Source organism: Brachyhypopomus gauderio, unplaced genomic scaffold, assembly GCF_052324685.1.
Source record: "Brachyhypopomus gauderio isolate BG-103 unplaced genomic scaffold, BGAUD_0.2 sc364, whole genome shotgun sequence".
NCBI classification, from domain to species: Eukaryota; Metazoa; Chordata; class Actinopteri; order Gymnotiformes; family Hypopomidae; genus Brachyhypopomus; species Brachyhypopomus gauderio.
In genome coordinates, this window is record NW_027507185.1 from 71,133 (window position 1) to 81,306 (window position 10,174).

The following is a 10,174-nucleotide window of genomic DNA, read 5'->3' on the forward strand; positions in this document are numbered from 1 at the left end:
CTACCATCATGCGAATAACTGCTCTTCAGCCTTGGGTCAGGCACCGTTGTTGAGAGTGATTAGGTATAAGAATTCTTCTGCCATCTCCTTAAAACAATGCTTGGCAGCGGTGGGATTCGAACCCACGCCTCCGCAGAGACTGGAGCCTTAATCCAGCGCCTTAGACCGCTCGGCCACGCTACCCTTTGGTAATATCTTTTTTGCAATTTTCAAGTCTGGAGTCCTCCAAAGCAGCATTCTCAACTTGGTACATGAGCAGGGCTGAACTTGTGAGGAACAATGCTTGCCTAACTTTCAAAGTAAAAAATGCTAAGTTATATGTAACTCTGAAAAAGAAGAAGGGTTCCAATGTCTTTTTCAAATTGTTTCCCGTCATCTGTACTGGAAGAGAGGGTTTTCAAGAGAACACAAAGGCAAGAATCATTGTAAAGTTACCAGCTGGCAGCATTCGATCCCATGCCTTCTCAGAGACTGGAGCCTAAATCCAGTGCCTTAGACCACTCAGACACGCTACCACAGGAAGACTGTATTTGCTGACATTCTTGTAGAAGAAGCTGAATTTGTCTTCTGTCAGAAGAGGAAAGATGCATCATTTCCTGCCTGTTATCAAAACACTGCAGGGTCTTCAATGTCGCCTAAGAACAAAGCCAGGTATGAGCATTTGCAAATGGCATCGTAGCATGGCTCTCTGCTAACATCTTGCGAATAACTGCTCTTCAGCCTTGGGTCAGGCACCGTTGTTGAGAGTGATTAGGTATAAGAATTCTTCTGCCATCTCCAAAAAAACTGCTTGGCAGCGGTGGGATTCGAACCCACGCCTCCGCAGAGACTGGAGCCTTAATCCAGCACCTTAGACCGCTCGGCCACGCTACCCTTTGGTAATATCTTTTTTGCAATTTTCAAGTCTGGAGTCCTCCAAAGCAGCATTCTCAACTTGGTACATGAGCAGGGCTGAACTTGTGAGGAACAATGCTTGCCTAACTTTCAAAGTAAAAAATGCTAAGTTATATGTAACTCTGAAAAAGAAGAAGGGTTCCAATGTCTTTTTCAAATTGTTTCCCGTCATCTGTACTGGAAGAGAGGGTTTTCAAGAGAACACAAAGGCAAGAATCATTGTAAAGTTACCAGCTGGCAGCATTCGATCCCATGCCTTCTCAGAGACTGGAGCCTAAATCCAGTGCCTTAGACCACTCAGACACGCTACCACAGGAAGACTGTATTTGCTGACATTCTTGTAGAAGAAGCTGAATTTGTCTTCTGTCAGAAGAGGAAAGATGCATCATTTCCTGCCTGTTATCAAAACACTGCAGGGTCTTCAATGTCGCCTAAGAACAAAGCCAGGTATGAGCATTTGCAAATGGCATCGTAGCATGGCTCTCTGCTACCATCATGCGAATACCATCATGCGAATAATAAATGCGAACCCATGCCTCCGCAGAGACTGGAGCCTAAATCCAGCGCCTTAGACCGCTCGGCCACGCTACCCTTTGGTAATATCTTTTTTGCAATTTTCAAGTCTGGAGTCCTCCAAAGCAGCATTCTCAACTTGGTACATGAGCAGGGCTGAACTTGTGAGGAACAATGCTTGCCTAACTTTCAAAGTAAAAAATGCTAAGCTATATGTAACTCTGAAAAAGAAGAAGGGTTCCAATGTCTTTTTCAAATTGTTTCCCGTCATCTGTACTGGAAGAGAGGGTTTTCAAGAGAACACAAAGGCAAGAATCATTGTAAAGTTACCAGCTGGCAGCATTCGATCCCATGCCTTCTCAGAGACTGGAGCCTAAATCCAGTGCCTTAGACCACTCAGACACGCTACCACAGGAAGACTGTATTTGCTGACATTCTTGTAGAAGAAGCTGAATTTGTCTTCTGTCAGAAGAGGAAAGATGCATCATTTCCTGCCTGTTATCAAAACACTGCAGGGTCTTCAATGTCGCCTAAGAACAAAGCCAGGTATGAGCATTTGCAAATGGCATCGTAGCATGGCTCTCTGCTACCATCATGCGAATAACTGCTCTTCAGCCTTGGGTCAGGCACCGTTGTTGAGAGTGATTAGGTATAAGAATTCTTCTGCCATCTCCTAAAAACACTGCTTGGCAGCGGTGGGATTCGAACCCACGCCTCCGCAGAGACTGGAGCCTTAATCCAGCGCCTTAGACCGCTCGGCCACGCTACCCTGTGGTAATATCTTTTTTGCAATTTTCAAGTCTGGAGTCCTCCAAAGCAGCATTCTCAACTTGGTACATGAGCAGGGCTGAACTTGTGAGGAACAATGCTTGCCTAACTTTCAAAGTAAAAAATGCTAAGCTATATGTAACTCTAAAAAAGAAGAAGGGTTCCAATGTCTTTTTCAAATTGTTTCCCGTCATCTGTACTGGAAGAGAGGGTTTTCAAGAGAACACAAAGGCAAGAATCATTGTAAAGTTACCAGCTGGCAGCATTCGATCCCATGCCTTCTCAGAGACTGGAGCCTAAATCCAGTGCCTTAGACCACTCAGACACGCTACCACAGGAAGACTGTATTTGCTGACATTCTTGTAGAAGAAGCTGAATTTGTCTTCTGTCAGAAGAGGAAAGATGCATCATTTCCTGCCTGTTATCAAAACACTGCAGGGTCTTCAATGTCGCCTAAGAACAAAGCCAGGTATGAGCATTTGCAAATGGCATCGTAGCATGGCTCTCTGCTACCATCATGCGAATAACTGCTCTTCAGCCTTGGGTCAGGCACCGTTGTTGAGAGTGATTAGGTATAAGAATTCTTCTGCCATCTCCAAAAAAACTGCTTGGCAGCGGTGGGATTCGAACCCACGCCTCCGCAGAGACTGGAGCCTTAATCCAGCGCCTTAGACCGCTCGGCCAAGCTACCCTGTGGTAATCTCTTTTTTGCAATTTTCAAGTCTGGAGTCCTCCAAAGCAGCATTCTCAACTTGGTACATGAGCAGGGCTGAACTTGTGAGGAACAATGCTTGCCTAACTTTCAAAGTAAAAAATGCTAAGCTATATGTAACTCTGAAAAAGAAGAAGGGTTCCAATGTCTTTTTCAAATTGTTTCCCGTCATCTGTACTGGAAGAGAGGGTTTTCAAGAGAACACAAAGGCAAGAATCATTGTAAAGTTACCAGCTGGCAGCATTCGATCCCATGCCTTCTCAGAGACTGGAGCCTAAATCCAGTGCCTTAGACCACTCAGACACGCTACCACAGGTAGACTGCATTTGCTGACATTCTTGTGGAAGAAGGTGAATTTTTCTTCTGTCAGAAGAGGAAAGATGCATCATTTCCTGCCTGTTATCAAAACACCGCAGGGTCTTCAATGTCGCCTAAGAACAAAGCCAGGTATGAGCATTTGCAAATGGCATCGTGGCATGGCTCTCTGCTACCATCATGCGAATGACTGCTCTTCAGCCTTGGGTCAGGCACCATTGTTGAGAGTGATTAGGTATAAGAATTCTTCTGCCATCTCTTAAAAACACTGCTTGGCAGCGGTGGGATTCGAACCCACGCCTCCGCAGAGACTGGAGCCTAAATCCAGCGCCTTAGACCGCTCGGCCACGCTACCCTTTGGTAATATCTTTTTTGCAATTTTCAAGTCTGGAGTCCTCCAAAGCAGCATTCTCAACTTGGTACATGAGCAGGGCTGAACTTGTGAGGAACAATGCTTGCCTAACTTTCAAAGTAAAAAATGCTAAGCTATATGTAACTCTGAAAAAGAAGAAGGGTTCCAATGTCTTTTTCAAATTGTTTCCCGTCATCTGTACTGGAAGAGAGGGTTTTCAAGAGAACACAAAGGCAAGAATCATTGTAAAGTTACCAGCTGGCAGCATTCGATCCCATGCCTTCTCAGAGACTGGAGCCTAAATCCAGTGCCTTAGACCACTCAGACACGCTACCACAGGAAGACTGCATTTGCTGACATTCTTGTGGAAGAAGGTGAATTTTTCTTCTGTCAGAAGAGGAAAGATGCATCATTTCCTGCCTGTTATCAAAACACCGCAGGGTCTTCAATGTCGCCTAAGAACAAAGCCAGGTATGAGCATTTGCAAATGGCATCGTGGCATGGCTCTCTGCTACCATCATGCGAATGACTGCTCTTCAGCCTTGGGTCAGGCACCATTGTTGAGAGTGATTAGGTATAAGAATTCTTCTGCCATCTCTTAAAAACACTGCTTGGCAGCGGTGGGATTCGAACCCACGCCTCCGCAGAGACTGGAGCCTAAATCCAGCGCCTTAGACCGCTCGGCCACGCTACCCTTTGGTAATATCTTTTTTGCAATTTTCAAGTCTGGAGTCCTCCAAAGCAGCATTCTCAACTTGGTACATGAGCAGGGCTGAACTTGTGAGGAACAATGCTTGCCTAACTTTCAAAGTAAAAAATGCTAAGCTATATGTAACTGAAAAAGAAGAAGGGTTCCAATGTCTTTTTCAAATTGTTTCCCGTCATCTGTACTGGAAGAGAGGGTTTTCAAGAGAACACAAAGGCAAGAATCATTGTAAAGTTACCAGCTGGCAGCATTCGATCCCATGCCTTCTCAGAGACTGGAGCCTAAATCCAGTGCCTTAGACCACTCAGACACGCTACCACAGGAAGACTGCATTTGCTGACATTCTTGTGGAAGAAGGTGAATTTTTCTTCTGTCAGAAGAGGAAAGATGCATCATTTCCTGCCTGTTATCAAAACACCGCAGGGTCTTCAATGTCGCCTAAGAACAAAGCCAGGTATGAGCATTTGCAAATGGCATCGTGGCATGGCTCTCTGCTACCATCATGCGAATGACTGCTCTTCAGCCTTGGGTCAGGCACCATTGTTGAGAGTGATTAGGTATAAGAATTCTTCTGCCATCTCTTAAAAACACTGCTTGGCAGCGGTGGGATTCGAACCCACGCCTCCGCAGAGACTGGAGCCTAAATCCAGCGCCTTAGACCGCTCGGCCACGCTACCCTTTGGTAATATCTTTTTTGCAATTTTCAAGTCTGGAGTCCTCCAAAGCAGCATTCTCAACTTGGTACATGAGCAGGGCTGAACTTGTGAGGAACAATGCTTGCCTAACTTTCAAAGTAAAAAATGCTAAGCTATATGTAACTCTGAAAAAGAAGAAGGGTTCCAATGTCGTTTTCAAATTGTTTCCCGTCATCTGTACTGGAAGAGAGGGTTTTCAAGAGAACACAAAGGCAAGAATCATTGTAAAGTTACCAGCTGGCAGCATTCGATCCCATGCCTTCTCAGAGACTGGAGCCTAAATCCAGTGCCTTAGACCACTCAGACACGCTACCACAGGAAGACTGTATTTGCTGACATTCTTGTAGAAGAAGCTGAATTTGTCTTCTGTCAGAAGAGGAAAGATGCATCATTTCCTGCCTGTTATCAAAACACTGCAGGGTCTTCAATGTCGCCTAAGAACAAAGCCAGGTATGAGCATTTGCAAATGGCATCGTAGCATGGCTCTCTGCTACCATCATGCGAATAACTGCTCTTCAGCCTTGGGTCAGGCACCGTTGTTGAGAGTGATTAGGTATAAGAATTCTTCTGCCATCTCCTAAAAACACTGCTTGGCAGCGGTGGGATTCGAACCCACGCCTCCGCAGAGACTGGAGCCTTAATCCAGCGCCTTAGACCGCTCGGCCACGCTACCCTGTGGTAATATCTTTTTTGCAATTTTCAAGTCTGGAGTCCTCCAAAGCAGCATTCTCAACTTGGTACATGAGCAGGGCTGAACTTGTGAGGAACAATGCTTGCCTAACTTTCAAAGTAAAAAATGCTAAGCTATATGTAACTCTGAAAAAGAAGAAGGGTTCCAATGTCTTTTTCAAATTGTTTCCCGTCATCTGTACTGGAAGAGAGGGTTTTCAAGAGAACACAAAGGCAAGAATCATTGTAAAGTTACCAGCTGGCAGCATTCGATCCCATGCCTTCTCAGAGACTGGAGCCTAAATCCAGTGCCTTAGACCACTCAGACACGCTACCACAGGAAGACTGTATTTGCTGACATTCTTGTAGAAGAAGCTGAATTTGTCTTCTGTCAGAAGAGGAAAGATGCATCATTTCCTGCCTGTTATCAAAACACTGCAGGGTCTTCAATGTCGCCTAAGAACAAAGCCAGGTATGAGCATTTGCAAATGGCATCGTAGCATGGCTCTCTGCTACCATCATGCGAATAACTGCTCTTCAGCCTTGGGTCAGGCACCGTTGTTGAGAGTGATTAGGTATAAGAATTCTTCTGCCATCTCCAAAAAAACTGCTTGGCAGCGGTGGGATTCGAACCCACACCTCCGCAGAGACTGGAGCCTTAATCCAGCTCCTTAGACCGCTCGGCCAAGCTACCCTGTGGTAATCTCTTTTTTGCAATTTTCAAGTCTGGAGTCCTCCAAAGCAGCATTCTCAACTTGGTACATGAGCAGGGCTGAACTTGTGAGGAACAATGCTTGCCTAACTTTCAAAGTAAAAAATGCTAAGCTATATGTAACTCTGAAAAAGAAGAAGGGTTCCAATGTCTTTTTCAAATTGTTTCCCGTCATCTGTACTGGAAGAGAGGGTTTTCAAGAGAACACAAAGGCAAGAATCATTGTAAAGTTACCAGCTGGCAGCATTCGATCCCATGCCTTCTCAGAGACTGGAGCCTAAATCCAGTGCCTTAGACCACTCAGACACGCTACCACAGGTAGACTGCATTTGCTGACATTCTTGTGGAAGAAGGTGAATTTTTCTTCTGTCAGAAGAGGAAAGATGCATCATTTCCTGCCTGTTATCAAAACACCGCAGGGTCTTCAATGTCGCCTAAGAACAAAGCCAGGTATGAGCATTTGCAAATGGCATCGTGGCATGGCTCTCTGCTACCATCATGCGAATGACTGCTCTTCAGCCTTGGGTCAGGCACCATTGTTGAGAGTGATTAGGTATAAGAATTCTTCTGCCATCTCTTAAAAACACTGCTTGGCAGCGGTGGGATTCGAACCCACGCCTCCGCAGAGACTGGAGCCTAAATCCAGCGCCTTAGACCGCTCGGCCACGCTACCCTTTGGTAATATCTTTTTTGCAATTTTCAAGTCTGGAGTCCTCCAAAGCAGCATTCTCAACTTGGTACATGAGCAGGGCTGAACTTGTGAGGAACAATGCTTGCCTAACTTTCAAAGTAAAAAATGCTAAGCTATATGTAACTCTGAAAAAGAAGAAGGGTTCCAATGTCTTTTTCAAATTGTTTCCCGTCATCTGTACTGGAAGAGAGGGTTTTCAAGAGAACACAAAGGCAAGAATCATTGTAAAGTTACCAGCTGGCAGCATTCGATCCCATGCCTTCTCAGAGACTGGAGCCTAAATCCAGTGCCTTAGACCACTCAGACACGCTACCACAGGAAGACTGCATTTGCTGACATTCTTGTGGAAGAAGGTGAATTTTTCTTCTGTCAGAAGAGGAAAGATGCATCATTTCCTGCCTGTTATCAAAACACCGCAGGGTCTTCAATGTCGCCTAAGAACAAAGCCAGGTATGAGCATTTGCAAATGGCATCGTGGCATGGCTCTCTGCTACCATCATGCGAATGACTGCTCTTCAGCCTTGGGTCAGGCACCATTGTTGAGAGTGATTAGGTATAAGAATTCTTCTGCCATCTCTTAAAAACACTGCTTGGCAGCGGTGGGATTCGAACCCACGCCTCCGCAGAGACTGGAGCCTAAATCCAGCGCCTTAGACCGCTCGGCCACGCTACCCTTTGGTAATATCTTTTTTGCAATTTTCAAGTCTGGAGTCCTCCAAAGCAGCATTCTCAACTTGGTACATGAGCAGGGCTGAACTTGTGAGGAACAATGCTTGCCTAACTTTCAAAGTAAAAAATGCTAAGCTATATGTAACTCTGAAAAAGAAGAAGGGTTCCAATGTCTTTTTCAAATTGTTTCCCGTCATCTGTACTGGAAGAGAGGGTTTTCAAGAGAACACAAAGGCAAGAATCATTGTAAAGTTACCAGCTGGCAGCATTCGATCCCATGCCTTCTCAGAGACTGGAGCCTAAATCCAGTGCCTTAGACCACTCAGGACACGCTACCACAGGAAGACTGTATTTGCTGACATTCTTGTAGAAGAAGCTGAATTTGTCTTCTGTCAGAAGAGGAAAGATGCATCATTTCCTGCCTGTTATCAAAACACTGCAGGGTCTTCAATGTCGCCTAAGAACAAAGCCAGGTATGAGCATTTGCAAATGGCATCGTAGCATGGCTCTCTGCTACCATCATGCGAATAACTGCTCTTCAGCCTTGGGTCAGGCACCGTTGTTGAGAGTGATTAGGTATAAGAATTCTTCTGCCATCTCCTAAAAACACTGCTTGGCAGCGGTGGGATTCGAACCCACGCCTCCGCAGAGACTGGAGCCTTAATCCAGCGCCTTAGACCGCTCGGCCCACGCTACCCTGTGGTAATATCTTTTTTGCAATTTTCAAGTCTGGAGTCCTCCAAAGCAGCATTCTCAACTTGGTACATGAGCAGGGCTGAACTTGTGAGGAACAATGCTTGCCTAACTTTCAAAGTAAAAAATGCTAAGCTATATGTAACTCTGAAAAAGAAGAAGGGTTCCAATGTCTTTTTCAAATTGTTTCCCGTCATCTGTACTGGAAGAGAGGGTTTTCAAGAGAACACAAAGGCAAGAATCATTGTAAAGTTACCAGCTGGCAGCATTCGATCCCATGCCTTCTCAGAGACTGGAGCCTAAATCCAGTGCCTTAGACCACTCAGACACGCTACCACAGGAAGACTGTATTTGCTGACATTCTTGTAGAAGAAGCTGAATTTGTCTTCTGTCAGAAGAGGAAAGATGCATCATTTCCTGCCTGTTATCAAAACACTGCAGGGTCTTCAATGTCGCCTAAGAACAAAGCCAGGTATGAGCATTTGCAAATGGCATCGTAGCATGGCTCTCTGCTACCATCATGCGAATAACTGCTCTTCAGCCTTGGGTCAGGCACCGTTGTTGAGAGTGATTAGGTATAAGAATTCTTCTGCCATCTCCAAAAAAACTGCTTGGCAGCGGTGGGATTCGAACCCACGCCTCCGCAGAGACTGGAGCCTTAATCCAGCGCCTTAGACCGCTCGGCCACGCTACCCTGTGGTAATCTCTTTTTTGCAATTTTCAAGTCTGGAGTCCTCCAAAGCAGCATTCTCAACTTGGTACATGAGCAGGGCTGAACTTGTGAGGAACAATGCTTGCCTAACTTTCAAAGTAAAAAATGCTAAGCTATATGTAACTCTGAAAAAGAAGAAGGGTTCCAATGTCTTTTTCAAATTGTTTCCCGTCATCTGTACTGGAAGAGAGGGTTTTCAAGAGAACACAAAGGCAAGAATCATTGTAAAGTTACCAGCTGGCAGCATTCGATCCCATGCCTTCTCAGAGACTGGAGCCTAAATCCAGTGCCTTAGACCACTCAGACACGCTACCACAGGTAGACTGCATTTGCTGACATTCTTGTGGAAGAAGGTGAATTTTTCTTCTGTCAGAAGAGGAAAGATGCATCATTTCCTGCCTGTTATCAAAACACCGCAGGGTCTTCAATGTCGCCTAAGAACAAAGCCAGGTATGAGCATTTGCAAATGGCATCGTGGCATGGCTCTCTGCTACCATCATGCGAATGACTGCTCTTCAGCCTTGGGTCAGGCACCATTGTTGAGAGTGATTAGGTATAAGAATTCTTCTGCCATCTCTTAAAAACACTGCTTGGCAGCGGTGGGATTCGAACCCACGCCTCCGCAGAGACTGGAGCCTAAATCCAGCGCCTTAGACCGCTCGGCCACGCTACCCTTTGGTAAAATCTTTTTTGCAATTTTCAAGTCTGGAGTCCTCCAAAGCAGCATTCTCAACTTGGTACATGAGCAGGGGCTGAACTTGTGAGGAACAATGCTTGCCTAACTTTCAAAGTAAAAAATGCTAAGCTATATGTAACTCTGAAAAAGAAGAAGGGTTCCAATGTCTTTTTCAAATTGTTTCCCGTCATCTGTACTGGAAGAGAGGGTTTTCAAGAGAACACAAAGGCAAGAATCATTGTAAAGTTACCAGCTGGCAGCATTCGATCCCATGCCTTCTCAGAGACTGGAGCCTAAATCCAGTGCCTTAGACCACTCAGACACGCTACCACAGGAAGACTGTATTTGCTGACATTCTTGTAGAAGAAGCTGAATTTGTCTTCTGTCAGAAGAGGAA

The 10,174-nt window shown here is 45.3% G+C and overlaps 13 non-coding genes across 13 annotated transcripts; all 13 read right to left on the bottom strand.

The window, feature by feature from the left end:
• Positions 1-101: 101 nt before the first annotated feature.
• On the bottom strand, positions 102-183 carry trnal-aag (transfer RNA leucine (anticodon AAG)). The gene has a single exon. It is a non-coding gene; the product is annotated as a tRNA-Leu (tRNA).
• A 608-nt stretch (positions 184-791) lies between these two features.
• On the bottom strand, positions 792-873 carry trnal-aag (transfer RNA leucine (anticodon AAG)). The gene has a single exon. It is a non-coding gene; the product is annotated as a tRNA-Leu (tRNA).
• Positions 874-2,094: 1,221 nt separating this feature from the next.
• Positions 2,095-2,176, bottom strand: trnal-aag (transfer RNA leucine (anticodon AAG)). The gene has a single exon. It is a non-coding gene; the product is annotated as a tRNA-Leu (tRNA).
• A 608-nt stretch (positions 2,177-2,784) lies between these two features.
• trnal-aag (transfer RNA leucine (anticodon AAG)) lies at positions 2,785-2,866 on the bottom strand. Its single transcript has one exon. It is a non-coding gene; the product is annotated as a tRNA-Leu (tRNA).
• A 609-nt stretch (positions 2,867-3,475) lies between these two features.
• Positions 3,476-3,557, bottom strand: trnal-uag (transfer RNA leucine (anticodon UAG)). Its single transcript has one exon. It is a non-coding gene; the product is annotated as a tRNA-Leu (tRNA).
• A 609-nt stretch (positions 3,558-4,166) lies between these two features.
• On the bottom strand, positions 4,167-4,248 carry trnal-uag (transfer RNA leucine (anticodon UAG)). Its single transcript has one exon. It is a non-coding gene; the product is annotated as a tRNA-Leu (tRNA).
• A 607-nt stretch (positions 4,249-4,855) lies between these two features.
• On the bottom strand, positions 4,856-4,937 carry trnal-uag (transfer RNA leucine (anticodon UAG)). The gene has a single exon. It is a non-coding gene; the product is annotated as a tRNA-Leu (tRNA).
• A 609-nt stretch (positions 4,938-5,546) lies between these two features.
• trnal-aag (transfer RNA leucine (anticodon AAG)) lies at positions 5,547-5,628 on the bottom strand. The gene has a single exon. It is a non-coding gene; the product is annotated as a tRNA-Leu (tRNA).
• Positions 5,629-6,927: 1,299 nt separating this feature from the next.
• trnal-uag (transfer RNA leucine (anticodon UAG)) lies at positions 6,928-7,009 on the bottom strand. Its single transcript has one exon. It is a non-coding gene; the product is annotated as a tRNA-Leu (tRNA).
• A 609-nt stretch (positions 7,010-7,618) lies between these two features.
• On the bottom strand, positions 7,619-7,700 carry trnal-uag (transfer RNA leucine (anticodon UAG)). The gene has a single exon. It is a non-coding gene; the product is annotated as a tRNA-Leu (tRNA).
• A 610-nt stretch (positions 7,701-8,310) lies between these two features.
• On the bottom strand, positions 8,311-8,393 carry trnal-aag (transfer RNA leucine (anticodon AAG)). The gene has a single exon. It is a non-coding gene; the product is annotated as a tRNA-Leu (tRNA).
• A 608-nt stretch (positions 8,394-9,001) lies between these two features.
• On the bottom strand, positions 9,002-9,083 carry trnal-aag (transfer RNA leucine (anticodon AAG)). The gene has a single exon. It is a non-coding gene; the product is annotated as a tRNA-Leu (tRNA).
• A 609-nt stretch (positions 9,084-9,692) lies between these two features.
• trnal-uag (transfer RNA leucine (anticodon UAG)) lies at positions 9,693-9,774 on the bottom strand. The gene has a single exon. It is a non-coding gene; the product is annotated as a tRNA-Leu (tRNA).
• Between the last annotated feature and the right edge of the window lie 400 nt (positions 9,775-10,174).